Source organism: Dermacentor andersoni, chromosome 1, assembly GCF_023375885.2.
Source record: "Dermacentor andersoni chromosome 1, qqDerAnde1_hic_scaffold, whole genome shotgun sequence".
Classification (NCBI taxonomy): domain Eukaryota; kingdom Metazoa; phylum Arthropoda; class Arachnida; order Ixodida; family Ixodidae; genus Dermacentor; species Dermacentor andersoni.
This window is the reverse complement of record NC_092814.1, coordinates 167467234-167492561: the sequence shown is the minus strand read 5'-3', so window position 1 is coordinate 167492561 and position 25328 is coordinate 167467234.

Sequence of the window (25328 nt, the reverse complement as noted above, 5' to 3'; positions counted from 1 at the left end):
CACCTGCGGCAAGTTGTTTTATCATCCACTTTCATTTCCATTAAGTTATCATTTATTTAGTTCAATTAGTAAATACAAGTAATTCCCCCTATATTTTCCTTGGTGTCATTGTTTGTTGGTCTTTTATGATGTGATTATTAAAAATCGGGCCCCTCGGTTAACCCCACTTCTCGTTTATACACACATTGGGGAACACAATTTTATCCATGTGAACATTGTCACAGGGAAGAGAAGAAAAGATCATTATCAGTGACGTTAACAACGTCGTCTCGAAGCCGGTTCCGTTCCTGCATTGTTCTGTATGGAAACGAATTACCTCGAGCGTACATTTTGTACGGGTCTTCTAATATTTTCCCAGAAAAATCTCGACGAAGCAAAACGTATATCGGTTCTAAGATGTATTCGGTATAATAGATACTGTGAGAAAATTGAAGTCGTAGTTTTTCCTTTTCATTGTCAACAGCTCCAATGCCAATGTCTTCTTTATTTCAGAAATACTCGAGAATGGATCATAGTTACTACGTACAAATCTAGCTGCCTCATTTTGCTCCTTTTCTAGTGTATCGATGAGATACTGCTGATGAGGTTCCCAAATTACACTAGCAGATTCTAGTATCGATCTAACATACAAAGAAACGAGAAGAAAGGGGGTTAACCGAGGGGCTCGATTTTTATTAACCATATCATAAGAAGCCAACAAACTTTGACACCAAGGACGACATAGGGGAAATTACTTGTACTTACTAAGTGAATTAAAGAAATTATAAGTTAATGCAAATGAAAGTGGATGAAAAAGCAACTTGCGGCTAGTTGTTTATTCATCCGCTTTAATTTTCATTAATTTATCATTTCCTTAGTTCACTTAGTAAGTACAAATAATTTCCCCTATGTTTTCCTTGGACTCAATGTTTGTTGGCTTCTTAGGATATGGTTAACATACAAAGAATTAATTAGGCATTTGTCTTGCGGATTTGTGAAGCTTCCCTAAAATTCCTTCACATGAAATGTAGCATTTTACCCGTCCTTGTGATTACAACATCGATGTGCTTATTCCACTTAAATTTATCACAAAAGTAGACACTTGTCTGTAATTTATGGACATGGCTGGGAAATGTTATGCAGCAGGCAATTACCAGACATTTAGGGTCTTCTTCTATTGTGTCATCTTTCATTTATATGGAGGCAGAATCCAAAAACGCGCGGGTGCCATGAACAGAATGCACGTTAAGGAATCGCAGGTGGTAAAAACTAATCCGTAGTTCTCTAACTACGGCGTGCCTCATAAGCAGATCGTGGTTTTGGCGCGTAAAAGCCCAGAATTCTTTTTAGTTAATGACTGCCGTTCCATAGAGACGCAATTTTTATGTGTGCATTATTTGGGACATTTACACAAAAACTTACGTTGACGCACTCGAGATGATACAGCGCAAAGCTGTTCGTTTTATTGTTCCTCCCACACTCTCCCACATACTCTCTTCCAGACTCTCCCACAGCCCTAATGAAAAAAAACACGGCATCAAAACGTTCCAGACTCGGAGTAGAATTAACAAAATAAAGTTTATCTTTTTACTCGAAAACAACCACCTTTCTATTGGACCTGAAATATATCTAAGTTCTGACCATTATCCCATATTTCTTCTGTTAGAAACTCAAGCCAACTATGAAACTAATGTAACTAAAAGATATTCTTTCGATTCTGAGAAATTTGTTGACATGGTATCTCGTATTGAATGGGGGGACAATTTCTGAAATACCATGTGTTCCCTGCGAATACAAAATTTAATACTTTGTGAAACTAACATATGCTGTAAACTCTTGCACGTCTGCATTCTCTATAGTGCGCTGGCATTCCACATATAGAAACCCATGGATAGGCTACGGACTACTACGCAGTAATAATAAGAAAAGATAATATTTACAATGAAGTAAATCTCCAATCATTTAACCTCACCTTTAGAGACGTTTTAAAATGCATTGTCAAGCTCTAAAACAGGCGAAAATACACTACTATCAAAATAAAGTGCTTTAAAATGGCAGTGATTGCAGAAAGAACTCGGACGCAATTAAAAAAAAATCGGCAGAAACGCTTAAGACCGCTTACGTGTTGGAATGCGAAAGCATTATAATCCACGGGCATATTGACACGTGTACTTATATTTAACGGGCGACCACGTTTCGCCGCCCAACAAATGTTATCGCACAGCGCGGGACGCGTCTGCATGTATCCGAAGTTTCTGGAAAGTTATCGATGCTTCTATCCGCTGTCTGTTGTCGCCGAACCTTGTGTTATCTGATTTCATCGCGTGACTCGAATGTTGTAGAACTTTGTGGAAGGCATGCGGGTCCCAACGATTAGTCTGGAACATTCGATGACTGCTGTATAAAAGCCGACGCACTTGACCCGCTGATCAGATTTTCGACGATCGCCGAGCGTGTTCGCCGCTATCGTTGTGCTATAAGTGTAGCCTATTTTGTGGGCACAGGTTCGCCCAATAAAAGTTAGTTTTGTCGTTCACAGTATTGCTACTGTGTTATTCAACGTCACCACCACGTGACAATATAATGCTTTCGCATTAATAATTTTAATATCTTCACCAACTGGGGGAGGGGGGGATGCTCTTGTGACAGAATTTATGGGCAGCACTCACACTCTAACAAAAACTACAGCTGTAGTCAACACATTTAATGAATCATTTTTCAAGAGCCCTGCATCCGTTGATATTTACCCGCCTAGGCTTTCACATTTCCCCCGCTCTTTTTTTTTTTTTTTTTTTGAACTCGTTTCACCTGAAGTTTTTAGTTTTTAGCACTATAGTAAGTCTTAAGACCACACGCTGTGGCTTGGGTTTATTTTTAATCGGGCCCCTCGGTTAACCCCACTTCTTCTCGTTTATTCACACATCGGGAAACACAATTTTCCAGGGGCATGGCAGCAGCCTCAGCGGCAACATGCTGAAGAATCCCTTCTGTTTCGTACTGCAGGTTGTGGCAGTTCTGCTGCAAACCGAGCCATCATCATGCGGTTGTTTTCCCGTTGCACCACGCAGCAATGAAATCCTGGGGGCGTATCCGATGTCATCGACACGTGCCGGTGACATTTGCCTCGTGGAAGATTCGTCGCCGCCAACTATCATCACCGCTTCTATGCGAACTGCGTTTACGTCGGACCACATGACCCGCTTCCCCGCTATAAAAGGCCAGACCACACCGAGCTTCACCAGTGGGCATGGCAGCAGCCTCAGCGGCAACATGCTAAGGAATCCCTTCTGTTTCGTACTGCAGGTTAGTCAGTACTTACCTACTAAATGTTATCGAAGTGATGATCGCTTCTTAGTGCTGCTGCCCTGCCCACTATCTTTTTTAAATGCTTTCAATTATGTCTTTTCTGTGCCAAGTGACTTGCGGGTATGTGGCGATATAGAGGCAAATCCGGGTCCTGCAGAAAAAGAAATGCTTTCCGAATTACTGATCGGCCAGGGAAAGTTGACCACATTTGTGGAAGCGTTGCAGAGTTCTCGAAACGATATTGAGAAGAACATTTCAGCACTGACCAAACGCATAGAAGTTTTTGAAAAACAGCTGGTTGGTTTGAACGGACTGAACAAACGTGTGAAAACAATGGAGGACACTGTTGCGAAGGTTGATAAACAGTTCTCTGCTCTCATTTCTAAAGTCGACGACTTAGAAAATAGGAGTCGCAGAAACAATTTAGTTATATACGGGTTCCCTGACGATGACGAAGCGACAGCAGCTGGGCTTGAAAGTAAGGTAGTGACTGAGGTCTTTCAGGACAAATTATGATTAACTGTCTCTGGCATTGAGAGATGTCATAGAATTGGTCGCAAATTTAAAGATAAGAAACGCCCCGTAGTACTAAAATTTTTAGACTACCGAGAAAAGGCGTCAGCATTGAAATCCACGCACAAACTAAAGGGTTCCGAAATATCAATCTCTGAAGACTTTTGCACCAGAACGCGAGAAATACAAAAGCACCTGTGGAAGAGTGCCGCGCAAGAAAAGGCTAATGGAGCCAAGGTGAAACTAATGCACAATAAATTGTCCGTTGACAATGTAATGTACGGCTGGGATGAAGTTAAAGGTGTCCGTTATAAGATGAGCAATAAAAATAACTGACAGCACAAGCCCATTCCTAAATCACTAAAAATACTAAATGTGAATTGTAGAAGCATATTAAACAAAATTAGTGATTTAGAAGGAATTTTACTTTGCGAAGATCCTGACATTGTGGTCTTAAAAGAGACATGGTTAAATGATACCATTTACGATAGTAAATTTGTGCCGGCTTCCTACAGTTTACTTCGGAAAGACCGGGGGGGTAAAGGTGGAGGAGTTCCCATACTCTTTAAAGAAGATTTAAGTATATTGAGCATGCCTGAAGTGCCTAATATTGAATGCATTTTCTGTAAGGCATACCATAACAATGTCCGGTATATTGTAGGAGCACTGTATAGGCCCCCTGGAGCGCCTGTCATGGTCTTGGATAACCTTAAAGATTATATGACAACCTTTATTAAGCTAAATGATCGCATTATTTGAACAGGCGACTTCAATTTGCCGGATATTGACTGGTCAACATTCGCACTCAAGGCGCATAGTGACGAATCAAGTGTGGCAATGCTTGATATAGCTTTCTCGTTTGACTTGACGCAAGCTGTAGAGCACCCCACCCGAATACAAGGGAATTCAAAATTTATTTTAGACCTCTTCTTTGCTTTCTGGAACAATCCTCGATGCAACTAAGTGTGTAGTGATACCTGGTATCTCCGATCACCAGGCTGTTCTACTGAACCTTCACGACATGACTCTTGATAAAGTTTGCCCTAAAATGCATTTTAGAAACTTCTCCCGTGCTGACGATGTTTCCATTATTGATGTTCTTTCCTTTAATTTTGATGCATTTTGTAATAACACTGCAAGTGTTCAAGAACTTTGGGACCTGTTCAAGGCCATGGTACATGAATGTATTGAATGTAACGTGCCGGTTATTGTTAAGAAAGAAAACAAAAAACCCATGGATTTCTCGGGCGACACTGCAGCTAAAAAGAAAACTGAAGCGCATGAAACAGAAAAAAAGAAAACATTCCTTCTCCGAAATTGGAACAAAATATAGTTTTCCTTAGTTCTGAGATCAAAAAGCCAACAGCCATTGACAAACAGCATTATTTTGAAAAATCTTTGCCCAAATTTATATCAGAGTCTCCTGAGAAATTCTGGCGTTTGGTTTCCCCAACCTCAAAGACCCATGATCAGCTTGAAATCAAAGGTGTTCTGGTCAGTGATGCACACGAGCTATCTAATGTCTTTAATGAACATTTTAAGTCCGTATTTACTAACAACAATAACATCTTTCCAAAATTTGAAGCCTCACTGTGGCCTTTGGAGGATCTTGTCATTAGTGAGCATGGTATCTTAAGTATGCTGCTTAACCTTGAGGTAAAGAAATCACCTGGACCGGACAACATACCTAATGCCTTTTTGAAAAGATATGCACAATGGACATCTAAATATTAGTTTGTTTTATTTACAAGGTCCTTGTGTGTAAGCCAAATCCCAAGAGACTGGGGGACTGCCAGAGTGAAACCGCTTCACAAAAGTGGAGACTAGTGATTGATCAAGAACTACCGCCCAATTTCGCTAACATCGACTGCTTGTAAACTACTTAAGCACATAATTCACAATCACATATCAAACTTCCTCGAAGCTAACAATTTCTTTACTAAATATCAGCATGGATTCAGGAGGGGTTACTCAACTTGTACACAGCTAGAAGAAACTATACATGATTTTTCCTCTTCAATTAACAATGGAACACAGATTGACGCCGCATTTATGGATTTCTCGAAAGCTTTTGACAGGGTCACTCACGAAAAGTTAATTTATAAGTTAGACACAATACTTCATAACAAACAATTAGTAAAGTGGATTTCAGCCTACCTTTTAAACAGGGAACAATTCGTTGCTTTAACAATCATTGTTCTGACAAGCTTACAGTTCCCTCTGGCGTCCCTCAGGGCTCTGTTCTTGGGCCTCTATTGCTTTTAATATATATTAATGATATTATGTCTAACATTCCTGTGAAAATTAGGCTTTACGCTGATGATTGTGTCATTTATACAGAAGTAAGAAGTGTCTCAGATCAAATACTACTAAATAGCGCGTTGCAAAAAGTTTCTGCATGGTGTGAATCATGGCAAATGTCTATTAATGTTGAAAAAACGGTATTGATGAGGATTAGTCACAAAAAGGATGCCTTACCGTTTCATTACAGTATTAATGATGTGACACTTGCAGAAGTAACAGAATACAAATATCTAGGGCTCTGGGTCACTAACACTCTCAGCTGGAACAAACATATTGATTTCATAACGTGTAACGCTTTTCGTAAATTGTTTTTCTTAAGACGGGCATTGCGGTTATCCACTCCATTTGTCCGCCTCCTTGCTTCCAAATGTATTGTCTTGCCTACCTTAGATTATGCTGCTATCATTTGGGACCCACCCATTCACTAAGACTAACATAAACAAAGTAGAGAGGCTTCAAAGGAGGGCTGCTCGATACATATATAATAATTACCGACGTACATCAATAACACATCTTTTAATCAAAGCTGGTCTGCCGATAATAAATGAGCGAAATTGTTCTGCAAGACTTAGTCATGTACCAATTAATCAAAGGACACTACAGAACGGAACTCACCCATTTAGTTCATTTTTCGTCTGGGTATACGACCCGACAACGACATCAGCTTACTTTAACTCCTTTTCGCATCCGTAATAACTGTTTTAAATACTCATTTCTTCCACGAACTATTACCGATTGGAATAACCTCACTAACAATGGAGTGTTGCAACTGTAACTGACGTTATTTGCTCAATATATTACCTAGTCTGTGTTACTGCATTTCATCACTTTACTGTTCTATTGTGTATTTTATTTTTACTGTTTGGTATCTTGTTCAAATGTATTCCTGATGCTGGCTGCAGAGCTTCAACCTGCACCCTTATTTCTTTTGTTTACATTTTGCCATTTTTGTGAAACTGCTTAATTCCTTTTCCCACCCTGCTATAATCCCGATACCGGGATAGCAATATCAATAAATAAATAAATAAATACATCTAAAATTAAGCTTGTTGATCGTGGACTATATTTTTCATTTCTGACGTTATTAACACCGCACTTCAATCAAACGTTTTTCCAACGAGTCACAAGCAAGACAAGTTAACACCCGTATTTAAAAAAGGAGAATGGAGTCTTGTGTCTGATTATACTCAAGTAACCATCCTCCCATCCTCTAGTAAATCATTCTATAGAAGGTAATTGTAAATCGCCTAGCGTAAAACCTAACAATATTTAACCTTTGTCATCAAAGCGCTTTGGTTTTCGCGCTAACTTATTAACACAATTACTAGTGATAAAATTTACTGATAGCATAAAAGAGTTTATTGATAATAGGCTTTGAGCAGGATCTGTATTCATTGATCGAACTAAAGCATTCGACACCATTAACCACGCCATTCTGTATGCTAAACTTGAATCCCTGGGTATCTGTGGGCCTATTTTAACCTTTTTGCGAAGCTATCTTACTGAAAGACCTCCACTTGTTGTAGCTTCCACAAAATCAACTATCCCAACATAGCGCAGGATGTAGAAGTGTTATGTAGGGTAAAGTGCACTGATCATATGTTAGTGAGCGCTAGGATTTATCTCAATTTGAAGAGATCAAGAGTAAAATTAGTCAAGAACAAACAGGCCAACCTAGAGGCAGTAAAGGTAAAAGGAGACAAGTTCAGGCTGGTACTTGCAAACAAATATGCAGCCTTAGAGCCGAGAGATGATGATGACATAGAGCTGATGAATGAAAGCGTAACTAGGTTGGCTTCAGAGGCAGCAATTGAAGTGGAAGGCAAGACACCAAGGCAACCAGTAGGCAAGCTCTCCCAAGTAACAAAGGACCTAATAAAGAAACGACAAGAAATGAAAGTGTCCAACTCAAGAGATAGGATGGAATTCGCGGAACTATCAAAACTGATCAACAAGGCGAAAATGAGGGATATTCGAAAGTATAATGTCAGAAAGACTGAAGAAGCCGTAAAAAATGGACGCAGCCTGAAATCGGTGAGAAAGAAACTTGGAATAGGACAAACCAAGAGGTATGAACTAAAAGATAAGCAGAGTAATATCAGCAGCAATCTCGAAGATATAGTAAAAGCAGCGGAATAATTCTATAATGACCTTTACAGTACCCAGAGGAGTCAGGATACCTCATTTAGAAGCAGTAATGAACAGGATACAGGAACTCCAATAACTAGCGATGAGGTCAGAAGGGCCTTGCAAGACATGAAACGAGGAAGAGCGGCAGGAGAAGATGGAATAACAGTCCGTTTAATCAAAGATGGAGGAGACATAATGCTTGAAAAACTGGCGGCTGTTTATACTAACTGTCTATCGACTGCAAGGGTCCCAGAAAACTGGAAAAATGCAAACAATATACTAATCCACAAAAAGGGAGACGTTAAAGAATTGAAAAATAATAGGCCCATTAGCTTACTCCCAGTATTACATAAAATACTTACTAAAATAGAATAAGCGCAACACTGTACTTTAGTCAACTAAGGGAACAGGCTGGCTTCAGGAAGGAATATTCTACAATGGTTCACATCCATGTCATCAATCAGGTTATCGAGAAATCCACAGAGTACAATAAGCCTCTCTATATGGCTTTAATAAATTATGAAAAGGCATTTGATTCAGTAGAGATACCAGCAGTCATAGAGGCATTACGTAGTCAAGGAGTACAGAACGCTTACGTAAATAGCTTGGAAAATATCTACTGAGGTTCTACGGCTACCTTAAAGGGAAGCTGAAAGGTTTTCCAGAAAAAAATGAGTGAACATCTGTACATAATGGTTTTCAACCCTCCGAATTCGAATATCGTATTGAAATTGAGCGAAAGAAAGCGCAAATATATTTTATTTCGACGAAAAGTGCAGCAGCGGACACGCCCAGCTCGCGCGTCTCGTTTCCGCCTGTGATTGGTCGGGCGCCTCGTGACGTCAACACTAGTAACCGACCGCTGCCGCTACACATGAAGCGCGGTGCCAGGTAGTTTGGTGCTGTTTTTCTGAGACGGTAATGGAAAATTTAGAGAGACTGCTTTTTTCTGAGGAGTTCGGCGTTACTCCCAACATGTACGAGCCGATTGCGAAGAGCCGGCCTCTCGAAGAAGTAAACGATGCTGGTGCGAGCAGTGCTTTCGACGCGAACGAAAGCAAAGTCTTGGGATCTCCTCGTGTTGGAAATGCTCTTTGGTGAGTATGTTTTTTGCAAAGCGATCTAGTGAGCTCGTTTCCGGTCAAACAACTGTAGTGTAGTGTTGTGTTCCTGCATACCTCCTCGTGGAACGTAAGCGGGGATGCGATCGTCGGCATTTGTGCGCTGTCCAAAGCTGTCGGCAATCTACAAAGACGGCTTAAACGCGTGAAAAGCTTCCCGGTTCATGCAGTACGTGTAGTGACCTTCATCTGTTGACTACCACGTTGACTACCACTCACGTTGATTACCACTCACGTTGACTACCACGCACGTTGACTACCACTCTACATACACGCAGACGCACCAACAAAGGAATGCAGGGTTGATCGAAGCAGATTACGATGGCACGCACGCAGAAACAAGCGCGGTCAGGCACGGTCGCGGACGCTGCGAAGGAACGAAACACTAGAGTTGACGTCACAACACCGCGGTTTCCGGTCTCCGCTCGCATCGTCAGCGTCAGCAGCAGCGCGCGGCATTCGACGGGGGGCAGAGCTACAGCGCAATTTCAACCGACGATTACGTCGCTCCTAATTGAAAAAAAAAACCAAATTTTACCTACATGGTTTATAAGGTTCCCGCATCCGTATATGAGCGTCTTATTGAATTTGACAGACTCTTCAGCTTCCCTTTAATTCTACACAGCAAAGCAGGAAAGTACGTATAAAGAAAGGGTCAGACAGGGAGACACAATCTCTTCAATGCTATTCACTGCGTGCTTGGAAGAAGCATTCAAGCTATTAAACTGGGAAGGCTTAGGAGAAAAGATCGACGGCGAATACCTCAACAACCTTCGGTTGGCCGATGACATTGTTCTATTCAGCAACAATGCAGGCGAGTTACAACAAACAATTGAGGGCCTTAACATAGAGTGTAATAGTACGGTTGAAGATAAATATGCTGAAGACAAAGATAACGATAAACAGCCGGGCAAAGGAACAAGAGTTCGTGATCGCCAGTCAGCCTCTAGTCTGTGAAGGAGTACGTTTACCTAGGTCAATTAATCACAAGGAATCCTGATCATGAGAAGGAAATTCACAGAAGAATAAAAATTGGTTGGATCGCATACGGCAGACATTGCCAGCTCCTGACTGGAAGCTTACCATTATCATTGAAAAGGATGGTGTACAATCAATGCATATTACCGGTGCCGACATATTGGGCAGAGACTTGGCGACTGACGATGAAGCTTGAGAACAAGTTCAAGACCGCGCAAAGAGTGATGGAACGAAGATTGCTAGGCATAACGTTAAGAGACAAAGAGAGTGGTTTGGATCAGAGAGCAAACGGGTATAGACCCTCTTTGTCCACACTGTGGCAGCAGTGCATTCATGACCCCAGAAAACTTCCGGTCATGCATTTCTCACAGTCGAGTTAGCCAAAAAAACGGAAGTATTTTGTCGAAAAGTTTACTATAGGCCCTTATTCTTCATGTATTCAGGTATAAAGAAAGTGCGTCATGCGTCGATCTCATGTATGGGCTTTTTTTTGTTGCACTGAACGGTAAAATTCACTTGCCGAACATTCCAACTTTACAGCAAGACTGATGCCAGCTCAAGGTTTCTGTAAATTTATAGGCTATTGTAACTTGTGTTGTTCCAGATGACTTAACCGGAAGTTTTCTAGGAAGCCTGCTTGTAAGCATAAAAAGGGTCTATAGCCAATATTCTAATTGACATTAAGAAAAAAAGAATTGAGCTGGGCAGGTCACGTTAATGCGCCGGTTAGATAACCGTTGAACCATCAGGGTTACAGAATGGGTACATAGAGAAGAAAAGTGCAGTCGAGGACGGCAGAAGAGTAGGTGGCACGATGAAATTGGGAAATTCGTGGGTGCTAGTTGGAATCGGTTGGCGCAGGACAGAGGTAATTGGAGATCGCAGGGAAAGGCCTTCATCCTGCGGTAGACATAAAAGATGATGATGATGATGATGATGATGATGATGATGATGATGATGATATCAATTAACCAAGGTGTTCCTCTAGGATCAATCCTGCGTGCGCTGTTGTTGCTTATCTATATCAGTGACTCTCCCTCATCTCTTAAATATTCCGATTTCATCTGCTATGCCGACAACATAACCATATCTTACACTGAAAAAGATATTAACTGTCTACTAACGAAGTTAAACACTGAAATCACGAATATTACCTTATGACGCAGGAACAATTTGCTAAAAACTAACCCCGTTAGGACAAGCTTTCTGTTATTTCATTCGTGGCGAAAAACGCCTGGAATAACTCCTGAACTACACGTAAATAACTGAATCATTCTTCTGTCAAATTCTATCACTTTACAGGTGTTTGACTAGACCTTGAACTCAAATTCAATATTCATGTAAAATCAGGCAATAAGAAGATCGCTTTTCGCACCGTGTACTCATTCGAACAAGGGACTGCTTGCAGCAACATATCCTTACATCGCTTTACTGCACTTTCATTAAACAGTCACTTCATCTACTATATTTCATCATGGGGCCACATGTACCACACACAAATGTCATCGCTCATCCACCTTCCGAACAGGGCAGTCTTAATAATCGCTCAAAGTTCGTACATGGCATCCGTATCCCCCACCTACCACGATATTAAGATTTTACCATTAACTTGCACATTTAAACTTAAGCCAGGTCTCTTATTGCTTAGTTGACGTAATGGTGACATTCTCACGGAGCTACTAAGCCCAACGCAACTGTATAATACGAATAACACGGGCTTTTCAGGCCCAGAACAACCTGTTACTAACAAAAGTAAACACAAACTATGGTGAAATGACAGCCCCCTTCTCAGCCATGTCGCTTTGGAATTCTCTACAATGGAACGTTAAATTCTGCCCATCGCAATATTGTTTCCGACGGCTTCTAAAGCAGTTTTTGCTAACTATTTACGTTACCTTATTTAAGCAGTAATAATTGTGCGCCTCTGTTTGATTCTTATTAGCAAATTAGTGTTCACGTATAAACATCCTATGCAATTAGTTGCGGCGTTTTGATGTACTCACGCTTTTATATATTTATAATGTTCATAATTACTGTAAATTGATTGTAATCAATTGCCTAATCACAAAAGATGTATTTCTTGCTCATTCCTTTATAATCTTGAACTATCTGATGTGTTTAACTGCTTCCGATATGAGCATGGGCGTGGGAAGAGCGCAAAACTATACGGGGCAAGAAAGAAAACACATGGGCGCACACTAAAAGCTAGTTTTATGTGACTGAACATATTTGCTGAACGAAGATAAGCAAACAGTTAAGAAATCAGTATATACAGTGCGACACCGATTAGATAACGTAACAGCCAAAGCGCGCAGCTAAGCCATAGCATGCTCGTCACATGATGGCCCACCAAAAGAACTGGTGGAAAAGTGGTTCCCGCCATACATGCGATGCCAACGAAGCTTGCAAGAGTCATCGCGAGCGCCGCCTATGTACACGTAATAGACGGCGCGACGCCGATCAGGCCGCCCTCTCAGAGTGGGGTATCTTTGATCACTGTTTTTTGATGCAATGTTGGAGGCGGCGGAGCGGCGGGTGCCGTGGGACAAACACCGCAGCTGCTGCCGCCTCCAAGTTGCGGCCGCTAGGGCCACGCTTCTTCTTGCCTCCGTCGTGGCCGCTCCCTCGGTTAAAGCTTTCTTCACGCGAGGTGTTTGATGGTGTTTCAAAGCCGAGTGCGGAAAACTGTGGCAATGCATGGCGCACGCAGCGCGGCCACGCGCGCGCCGTGGCCTCACGTGGCTATGATACCGAAGTGAGAAATCTTGTTTATCTCATTTATGCATGTTTCTGAAGGCCCCGTTATTGAAGACAATGTCTTCCTTGGAGAGTTAACGCCACTTTTCCGCATCAGGTGTGTTGTTTCTGACGTCTGTTTCTAGCCTCTTTCGTGGGCCGATCCCAAAGAATGTGCACTCTATTTATAAATTACACTAAGACCATTGGGTATGTAGCGCTGGGTATGTTAGTGAGCCGCTGGGTATGCCGCGTAGTTCAGGTAAGTGTCCGTGCGGAGCTCGGCCTCCTTGTTGCCGGCGGCTGTGAATGAGGACAATCAGTTGCGTTGACTCCGCCATTATTCACGGCTAATTCATGCTGTGGGTCGTCGTACGCAGTCCGGGCGGCGCTTAGGTCGTTGATTATTTAATACAACTCCCGGGTCTCAGGGCGCAGTTTTGTAGAAACCCGCAAAGGACCACACAGAAAAAGGGGTCGATGAAAAAAAATGGCGATATTACGGAGTAAGGTGAGGATGATGACGTTGAATACAATAGCGGCTGTGCAAGAAATCAGTTTCACCACCTAAATATCCCGAGTTGAACAAATATACGCTTTGAAGCGTATTGGAATATTTTATTATGAATGCTAGTGGTTGGTTGGACTGTGTTGCAGACCCTTTTCTAGCTGACGCGGAGCTCCTCTCCAACGCAAGCGTATCCATGTAGGCCTGATTTAGGGTGCTTTCTTGCGGGTAATTTCTTTCAGTTGGTGTTGCCCTCAGATTGTTTACGTTCTGAAGACAAGTCCCCTCACGGATATAAGCCTGTTTCCTTGTTCGACTAATCATCATTTCAAGTCTCCATGTTCCTTTTAACTTCTGTCTTGCTTTGCTTGCACTGTCTCGCATGACGAGACACGAACATCGAAAATGAAACAAAAAGAAGGCATTATAAAATTGCGGACCTTTCGGGCGAAGCAGTGTTTGATACAGAAATGTCACGGTGGGCGGTGTACTGGTTTTCCTATAGCCTCGGATAATTTTCTATCACAAAGAGGAGTTTGCTGCTCACATTTAACTTTGATCCAGCTTTCGTCCATTCTTTTCCTCGCCTACGCGGGCTTCTCCGCGTCGTGGTTCTTGAGTAGGTGGCATCTTCCCTGCTCCTTGCATATCTTTCTCTCTCTCGCTAGCCAGAATCTTTCCCTGAACGAACGCTTCATATTTACCAACATTAGTCAAGAAATATTCTGAAATTGCTTTACTACGCTTTCATTAACAGTCATCTCACCTACTGTCTTTCATCAAGGGGCCACACGTACCACACACACCTGTCATCGCTCATCGACTTTCTGAACAGGGCAGTCCGAATAATCACTAATAGCTCGTACATGGCATCCATATCACCCATATACCACAATATTGACATTTTATCATTAACTTGCACATTTAATCTTAAGCTAGGTCTCTAATTGCTTAGTTGCTGCAATGGGGACATTCCCAGGGAGCTACTTATCCCAATGAAACTGTATAATATCAATAACACGCGCTTTTCTGACTAGAACCACGTTTTACTACCAAAAATAAACACAAACTTTGGTAAAATGACAGCCGCCTTCTCAGCCATGTCGCTTTGGAATTCTCTACCATAGAACATTAAGTTATCCCAATTCGCAATATTGTTTCGGACGGCTTCTAAAACCGTTTTTGCTAACTGCTTACGTTAGCTTATTTAAACAATAATAAATGTGCGCCTCTGTTTCCCTCTTATTAGCAACTTACTGTTCACGTACAATCATCCTATCTAATTAGTTGCTGCGTTTTGATGTACTCATGCTTTTATATAACTACAATGCTACTAATTACTGTAAATTGATTGTAATCAATTGCCTAATCCAAAAACAATATATTTATTGCTCCTTCCTGTGTAATCTTGGACTATCTGATGTGTTGTTTCACTGCTTCTAATATCCTGATGTGTATACTTCTGCTGCTTTAAACCTTAAGTGCACCCGCCGTGCTTACTCAGTGGCTATGGTGTTGGGCTGCTGAGCACATGGTCGCGGGATTGAATCCCGGCCGCGGCGGCCGCATTTCGATGGGGGCGAAATGCAAAAACGCCCGCGCACTTAGATTTAGGTGCACGTTAAAGGACCCCAGGTGGTCGAAATTTACGGTGTCCTCCACTATGACGTGCCTCATAATCAGAAAGTGGTTTTGGCTCGTTAAACCCCATAATTTAATTTAAACCTTAGTTGCCATCTTAATGGTGTTGTATTTTACAGGAGGTCTGTCAGCCTAACAACAAAGGTATATCGCGTGAAGAAAGAAAAACTTTTATGAGACTGAATACGCGCGATGGCTCCCAACGGAACTTGATACAAGAAAGCGTTAACGCGCAGTTCTTTCAATGCGTGTGCATGCGTGCAATTGTTCAGTCTGTGTCGCCAGGCAGCCGGCAGCTGGATCCGTCTGACATTTCAGATAGCTACCAGGGTCATCATTTGCAGGCAATTCACTCATGTGATCTTGCGATAACGTTACTGGTATGGTGCCTTAAATGTCGTGCCATCTTGCATGCGTGCGTGGCTCACAAGGATTTCTTTTGGATTTCTCTTTTTTAACTGGGACGATTTGCCACGCTTAAGTTCAGAAGGAAATAAACCAGTCTTGAATAATTAACAATATATGATAGTATATCTGAAATTAAGTGCACAATTAATTTAATGTTAGCAGGGTGGACCTCATCAATTCCAGCGCTTGTCACTTTTAGATGATTTATAACAGCAGTTATTTCTACTGGCGTTGTAGGAAATAAAAAGAACGAATGAGGTAGACGGTTCGTGCTGATGGTCAGTGTAGGAGAAGGTAAACTGTTCGGAAAGAAAAAACTACTAAAAGCGTCTGCCATATCAGCAGGGGAATTGAGCTCCACTCCATCATTTAAAATTCTGGATACTTGGCTTAGTCGTGTGTTCCTGTTTAAGAAAGAGTTGACAATCTCCCTTTTTTTAGTGTTATTAGCCGCCTGTAAAATGTTTTGCTCGGAATACGGTCGTTTAGCTGATTTTAATTTGCAGGTAAGAGTGTTACAGTAGTTTTTATATCGGGCACGTAAGTTCATGTTAAATGGTCGCCTTTTGGTTTTCCTATATAAGTTATCCCGTTTACGCAATGCTGTTAATAACTGCTGCGAGATCCATGGATTGTGAGAAAATGCTACAGTTTATTTACATTTCTTTTTTGAGGTGAACTGTTTGTAAAAAAAACTAAATTGTGGGGTTTTACGTGCCCAAACCACTTTCTGATTATGAGGGACGCCGTAGTGGAGGACTCCGGAAATTTCGACCACCTGGGGTTCTTTAACGTGCACCTAAATCTAAGTACTCGGGTGTTTTCGCATGTCGCCTGAACTGTCGAAGTTACGTGATACGTGAAAAAAATGTGGAAAAGCCTTTCTGTGGGTCGTTTAGTGATTTAATCTCAGACCAATTTGTATTAGCAACAGCAGTTATGAAGCCGACTTTGTCCAGAACATCTGTAGTATGTGAAGGTGGGCAAGGTCGTACGTTGGTATTGAAGCGTAAGAGCAGGGGATAATGATCAGTGATGTCGATGTGGAAAACTTTTGCCTCTGGTGAATGAAGCAGGTTAGAAAGTGCATGATCAATAAGTGTACCTGTGCCGTTAGAAACTTCGCGTGTGGGGACATCAATTCAATCATATCCATAGCTTTGGAACAAACTAGTATAGTGAATATATATGGGTGATGTTTCATCAAATAAATTAATATTTGTATCACCCATTATAACAACATTTTTTTATTTTCTACTGATATAGTGTGTAAGATATGATCAAGATTGGTACAGAAATTATTAACTGATGACGAAGGAGAACGGTAATGCCGCCAAATATGAAATTCTTGTTGTCCTGAGCAAGAAAGCAGTTACTGAATTCAATCCAAACAGACTCGCAATTAGTAATGGTTAAGGATCGGTCGTGTCTTCTTCGATAAGCAATATTAGGAGAAACATATATGGCCGCACCACCATGACAGCTCGTTAATCTATGGCGGTATTCCGATATATAGTTAGGGAAGCAATACAAATTGTTGTCGTCGTCAGATAACCAAGTTTCCGTAATGGCAATTAGTGAAAACGAACTAGTTAGTGATGTGAGGAAATTATCGATTGCATCGAAGTGCTTACGAAGACTCCTCGCGTTAAAATGAACGATGGAATGAAATCCGCTTAAAAAGGAATTCACTTGATGGTGTTTCAGTAGGGAAGCCATAATTGTTATGTCAATTGGTTAAATAATGAGCTCTAGTCTATTTTGGTTAGGTCAGATTCGTCTCGAATGCGGAGAACTTTGCTGTTAGTGGTCTTCCTTGCCTTGATTTGGCAGTTGTCCGTACAAAGAAACATCCAGTTCCTTTCTTTCTTCAAAGTTAGGGCTTTAGAAAAAAGAGCCTTTTTAGATGGGGTCAGATGCTCGTTTACAAAGACGGGAGCATTAAATGAACCCATTCGTCACTAAGTTGATTGTTCATTAAAAAAGTTCATTCTTCTTCATTACATTCTTCATTAAAAGGGCCCATTCTTCACTAAGTTGACACACTTTTTTATAGGTAATAATACCACACTGTAGCATAAGGCGAAACGCACTAGTGCATTTCGCCTTATGAGAGCGGTAGAAAATCATGGCTGGAAAAGTATGAACATGGCTATAAAAGAGAAAGCCATTGTCCATTGCCACAAGTCAGAAAGACATAACCAAGTCGAAATAGGGAATTATAAAGTGTTAAGGAGACTGCATTTGCTGACTTCATATCATACGTACATTTCGTCAGATTGAGCTAAGAAATGTAGAAGATAGCCGAGCGCCCCAGCCAACCTCAACGATATCGCCCACGACGCAGCGTGCGCGCTTACCGACCGCGCCGTCCCCGGGCAAGCCCATCTCGTCGAGCTAGAGGACACTCGGGACGCGCTCATTACGTACAGCGAAATTACGCGCTTCTACCTGGGGCGCCGCATATTTCCCCCACCACACCCCAAACTTAACAGGCCGCAGGCGCTAAAGCTGTGCTGACTACACACGCACATGTAGCCAAACCCTGCCAAATTAGACGCTTTCTATCCCGACGCGTACCCCAGCGACGCGTGCCCCTCAAGCGAACACATGGCGACACTCGCACACATGCTCTGGGAGTGTGGGAACGCTCTTCCCGACTCTACCTCGGACAAGTGGGAGAAGTCCCTCAGAAGCTCACTACTCGCCGACCAGCAATGGGCCGTCCAGCAGGCCCGCGAAGCGGCCGCCAGGTACTCGCTGCCGGTCCTTAGGTGGGAGACGCCCGCTACGCGCTAACCGTGTCGTGCAGGACCACAATAAAGTTTTCTAGTCCAGTAGCCGTTAGTCCATAAGCTTAGGCATCCATTCAGAAATACAGTACGATTAATTTATCACCCGTTTATACAGAGATACTTAACATATATTCTGACATTATATGGGCTAACCTTTCCCTCAACCGCCAGCCTTGTTGAAATTTCACGAAACAAGACCTCCTGCGAAATTCCTTACTGATCAAGATGCGAAAAAGCGTGTTCTTCAACGAATGGTGAAGAATAAAGTATAATTGACAGATTGATTGACAGATTTATTTATTTATTTATTTATTTATTTATTTATTTATTTATTTATTTATTTATTTATTTATTTATTGAAATAAAGAATAAACACATTCACGTTAGGCTGTATTAAACCTGAACCAACTCATTTCTGACGGTGAACTGATTGTATCATCAGGAGAAGGAGGGGGATTTCTAGGAAGGCAGGGAGGGAATCTCCTGCCACAGAAGCCACAACTCTCTCGCCTGAGTGGATACTAAGATGAATAATAAATTGAGCGGCATTTGCACACTCCACTGCTGCTGCAATGGCACAGTGGCTACTCATCCCGTGAGAGGAAGCTTGATAAGAACTGGCGGTAACGCCGCTCAGCAGTTCCCGCACCAGCTCGACGTGGCGTCACTAACTTTGACAGCGTCCACTCTGTTCTAGTCAGTCGTTTATCGCTAAAAAAGCACAACATTGCACACAGAAAAAACCGCAGACTCAATCTAGAAAGACTCCATCACTCTCTCTGTCACAAAAACAGTAAGCAACAATAGTGCATTTTTACCGCACCGCAAGTATCGCCACGCATATCTTCGAGCCCGTGAAATCCTTGGAATTGATTCATAGTGGATATGATTTGCAAATCACCGGCTACAATTCGTGCATAGCAATATGTGCCGTAACGTAATTAATGTTTAAAAAATAATCCATTATACATATCGATTTCTTGTGCGAATAATGCCCACCGCTTTGAGTAATCCAGCTCGAGGACTACAATTACGCCATCTGCGACAGGCGATCTTGAAAAATCTCTATAGCCTAAAAAAACACCCCATATGTCTTCAAGCGCCCCATCCCGTTCATAAATCGAATAACTTTCTTGAAGCATTCAACTATTCTCTTGCATTCACATTGTCGACCGTTTCTGCAGAGCTGTTTTGATTTGAAAGTTTTTTTCTTAAGTCAATTTTTCCGCACTGGGCTAAAAGCTTCCTGCATTTGATAACTTCTTGTGTTGGATGAGTGTACTATATTGCATCTTGTGATTGATTGATTGATTGATTGAGTGATTGATTGATTGAGTGATTGGTTGATTGATTGATTGATTGATTGATTGATTGATTGATTGATTGATTGATTGATTGATTGATTGATTGATTGATTGATTGATTCATTCATTCATTCATTCATTCATACTGCAATTTCCATTAATAATTCTAGCACTTTAGCACTTTTAGAAATACATACATAGTTTACATATAGCACATTACAAAGTAAGTGCAGATTACTGCAACCTAAAAAAAATGTAAATAGTACGAAAGAAACAAACTTCAGTGTACGGTAAAAAAAAGGAATAGTTTACTTGTTTCGCTAAATGCGAAACAAGTAATGTTACTGTAGGTTGTAGGACTTGAATGTTTGTGAGACCATTTCAATCATTGACAGTTCTCGGGAAAAAAGAAAAGTTGGAAGGTGATTAAACCTCCGGTTGAAGTCGGTGAACGCCAAACGTCTTCCTGGAGAGATACTGGTGGAGCCACTGCGCACCGCACTTCATGGCGTCACTCCTCGCTTGAGGGAAGTATGAGGAGCGTCGGACTTTTTTACTGCGCTGTCTTTTGGACAGGCTCACATTTTGACATATGATGACGTACGTGTTAAACTATTCTAAATAATTCCCTGGATTTAACAAGTCAAAACTCCGATCCGATTATGATGCACGCCGTTATGGAGGAAAAGTATCCGCGGCGCAATGGGTACACCATTGGGCTTCTGGGCTCGAGGTCGTCAGTTCGAATGTGGTCGTTGGACAATTTTGCTGATTTATCTATTTAACAACTCACAATTTCGCCATAACGGTGAAACAATGAATTCCATAGCAACATGTTCGAATATTACACGAAGTCGTAGTCTTAGTGACAGTACCAATTTCACTAAATTTAAGCCGGCTAAGTAAACACGTGTGGCGTGACGTGCGCAGACACACATGCGCAGAAATAACTCCATCCCTTCGAACATCAGCGGCTACAACTGCAGGTCTTGTCGGCGTTGTAGTCTTGCCTCGGCCTTGCGTTCCTGCACTGCGGAATGCTCCCGGCGGGCCCGATGTGCGTCCGCTATCGGGGGCACACATCGGACCAGTCCGGGTTCTAGCTTTGATATCCCCGTTGCCGCTTTGGTGTTCCGGAGGCGCTGCCAATAATGCGAAATAATGACGCGCTGTTTCAATTGGTAAAAAAGACGATCGAATAAATGTAATTACGTCCAGCCGCCAGCTTGCGACGCTAAGTCCAGCACTAGCGTGCCCCGCGACTTCTGCCGGCACGCCTAAAGACAAACGCATACAACACGCGCTAAGAAACTTCCTCCGTAGTGCCTAGGCAGAGTGATATAATCAAGGAGCAAAGGCCCCCAGACTTTCTCTCTCGCACCCGCTCTTACTCGCGCCTGCGCAGAAACGTCGAGCACCGCGAGAGACGCCACGCCTTGCTGTACCTACTAGCAATTGTAAAAATGCCTCCGGGATCGACGCACGATAAAAGGCTAGAGACACACCCGGTAGGGTACAGGGTGTTAATTCGCTAAGAAGGACCTTGTCTTTAATATTTGGAGCAACTGTTTTTGGTTCGGAAATATGTTATAGTCAGCTCGTGGCTTTCCCTTGTAACGTATCAAGAAGAAAAAGATATAATGTTTTAGATGGCAGTTTTATAGTCTCTTTTAATTAATTGGTACAGACATTTTAGTCTGTACTTACGATTTCCTTGCGCTGGGGGCTCAAGTTTATATCTTTCTCATAAGTGTTATTGAGCTACATTCGAAATTATTGAACATAAAGTAAACAGCTTTCTTTTGCACTCGTTCAAGTTTATCTATGTTAGTTTTAGTGTACATATTCCGGATTATTGATAAAACTACAGGTGTGGAGGCAGGAAGTCTCACGGAGGGAGGGGAAAGCTTAAACGCTCTTCGTAGAAAAAATAGTTTACTATTAGCATTTCCTGTTAGTGTGTCTGTGTGTTTAGTTTATCTGAGATTATTAGTTATTCAGAGACCTAAATACTTGTATTGCGTAACCACTGAAAGTGATACATTGCAGGTGTGATACAGGAATTTGAGACGAGGTTTCTTGCGTATAATGGACATGAAGACAGATATTTTATACAGTTTTTGTGATATTTGGTACCACGCGTGAAATGCATCGCTCATGCTATCTCCATATTTTTCCTGGCACCATTCATTTTTCTCTTTCTACAGGTAGTTATTGCTGCCGATGCGTTCAGTTGAAAATTACTACCTGGTAGTAAGAAAATTGTGAATGTAAAGCTACCCTAAGTACGGCCTTGAAATTTTGAAATGCCCTTTGAATAGTCACCGAAAAAGCATCGAAATAAATAATAAATATTACATACTTACTTGAAACAGAAGATTACATGACGTTCACGGCATTAATCATTTTCTTTACAATATACTTCCGCCAGGGGATTGAGGTTAAAGGTGATATGTCACCTGACGGGACTCGTTCTCGTCCATTACAAACAGCAGTTAACGTTGAGGAAGAACGTGTATCAAGTGGGGAGCAAGGAGAGAGCAAAAAGAGAAACATGACTAGAGTATTAGATTACCTCGTACTTTATTTAAAGACCACATCAATACAAATTTGAACAAAACTAAGATGCAACTTGTATAAAAATAATACAGTGCACTGTCTTGTAAAAAATCTAAACATTATAGAGGTTTTACACGTTCGGAAAATCAAACAAAAATCTCAAGTTAATTAGCTAAGCTACTAACTGTAAAACATTTGGCGGCTTTTTTTTTCTTCTTTTTTTTTTGCCGACGCATGATATCTTGTAGGCAAAGGCAGTTCAACAATTTTATAATGAATGTTAAGGAAACCTGCTATGTGACAATTAAGTGATTGCAGACCGTAATAAGTTCTGATCTGTTTCCATATAAATGCTCCCTGCCTTAATTGGTAGCCGCACTCTGGGCAAATATAGCAATCCGAAAATGCACTTGCGTATTTTTATTGTGGTTAAATATGAATATCACTAAGCACTGAATAGGTCAATAATGGGCAAAATTTTTGATAAAGAAAAAATGCACTGTGTGATCGTACCATCCTATATTTTCAATGAAAGTCAGAGCCTTCTTTTGCAGAATGTATTGTTGTTCTAGGTCACCTTTGGTTGTGGTAACCCATATCAATGTGCCGTAGCATAACCTAGAGAATATCATCGAGTAGTATAGCTGAGGCTCAGACCGCCTGGGAAGAAAAGACTTTCATAGATTTGAAGCACAATTTATTTTCAACGAATCTGTTTTCAAAGTAGTGACATGGTTTTACTCATTTAATGCTGTTCGAAGTAAGCCCCCCAAAGACTTACAGGAGGTCACTCGTTCTATCAGCTGTCTTGAAAGACCATTGTTAAATTATTGTCAACTGATTTATTGTTATCTCAGAGTATTATGTATTCGATTTTCTCGACATTAAGACTTTAAAGATTATCGGAAAGTCATTAGGAGAGTTATGTCAGCCGCGTCTTTGCCGCATGCATGACATTAATGAAGTTAGCGCTGTGAAAGAAGAGGTTGGTGTCCTTGGCATACAGAAGAATTTCAGGTGTATTTGGATGTGGGGATTCGGGAATTACCCCTCACCCCTTTTTACTCCGAACCGCTTGTCAACGGTGGCGCTCCACTCGCAGTGGTTCGCGGTGAGGGCGGGGCTACGACGTCTACTCTCGTGTCTCTTCTCCCTTGGAACTGCGCCGGGTACCGACATGCTTCCTCTCGTCCGCCGACACCTTTGTGACTAGGACTTGAGCTCACGCACGGTGCCTTTGCCTGTTCGGACGTTTACCCGAAGAACGGGTGCCTAGTGCTCGCGCGAGGTTGTACCGCGCCAAGCCGCACTTATCGGAGGCCTAAGCCGAAGCAGATTGCCCGAACTCTCGCGAGTTGGCCCATTGGTTATCGCGAGAGCAAGTAGCATAGCCGCCTGGACTTTTCCTAGCTGCGTGTCCCAGCGTGAGCCTAGCTGTGCTCTCGCAGCGACGTGCTACAGGCGCCCCTGACTGTTCCGCCCTTGGTGCGGGTGGCCTTTGATTCCCCGCCGCGCCGGGACCGGGCGTTTGTGCAGTGTCGGGTGCCGTCGGATACAATAAACGGTATCAGTTAACTCAGGGCAATACTGTGTTCTTGCGTGCGTCGCTCGGTAGCTCCTTGCGATCTGAGATCACGCGCAGCGGCGCTAGAGGCTGATGGCTGGCACGGCCCTGTGGCTCGCTAAGCTCGAAACCGCGGTGGTCGGTACTCCTGTGAGACCGCGAGACCCCACAAGGTTTTGATACAATGTCATCAATATATACAAAGAACAAGGAGAAGCCTAAAATTTAGCTCTAACGTAATCTAAACTTTGTAAGATCCAAGATCGAATTTGTGTTTTCGAGACTGATGGATTTTAGATGGTTTCTTCAAAAAGTTTTAATTATTTGAAGCGCGCAACCACGGATTCCCTACTGATATAGTTTATTTAAACAGAAGGCCGCATTTAATAGGGGAATCCGAAAGCTTTTCAGAAATCTGGGAATAAGCTAACACTATATATATTATTTTCAGTGTTTTTACCTATGCTTTATTTGCTTAGAAGAGCGTTTTCCACCAACTTTCCATTCTAGAAACCAAAGTGGTGTTCCGTGATTATGATTTTTATTTTAAGAACGTCAGAACTCTGCGGTTGATAACATGGGGCGCTACAAGTAAAGCTATTCCAAACTGTTTCTATGCCATTTCTGCAATCAGCCCTCTACGATTGGTCAAAAAGTTTTCTGCCCTTCGCCTGTCTGTCATACGACGTGTACACACTAAGTATGCATAATTAGACCGAACAATAGAAAAACGTATGGGGCCCTGTAACTTAAAACTATTCCAATCTGTTTTATTCCAATCTCCTGACGTCAAATTTACGCAACCCCCGACGCAAGCCACGGGCGGTAATCAGCACGGTAGTTTGAAAACCCTAAGCACACGTGCTCCTTGTTTATAGGAGGTCACTTTTGTTTGCTTTAAAAACGAATAGCATTGCCTACACTGAGCGGCTTGTCTTATCTAAATGACTGGTAAGAGGCGAGGAGTACGCTCAAGTGGAGAGGGTTTCGATGGGGCCCAGCCATCGCAGGGAAAGCACATAACCGGATGACGAGGGTGGTGCCGGCGCCTGCGATTGATCCGCTTCCCCTTACTTAGCTTGACGTGGCTGGTCGAAAATCGCGACGGCGTGCAACGGAACGTTAAAAATGTTGCCAGGATGGATCCTCAGCAAAAGGAAGCTGGCAAAGTGATGTCACATACGTGCCAAAAGGTCTCGTTAACGTTATACTGTCACGGAAAAATGTTTATTATAAGCTAATAAATCAGTGCTCCCTGGCCGTTCCGCGGAGCTAGTGCCAGAGCAATCGCCGGGCAGCCATCTTCTATTCCTTTCGGAACGGGGCAGTCTCCGGCTATTCAGAAAAAAATTCAGTTTTGTTCGGCATATTAATGCGTCTTTAACACGCACACGTCACATTGACACGGTTAGTTTTCATGATTTTGTGACGTCGCGTGACAGACAGGTGAAGTGGGCGCAGCCCGAAAACGTTTCGTCAATG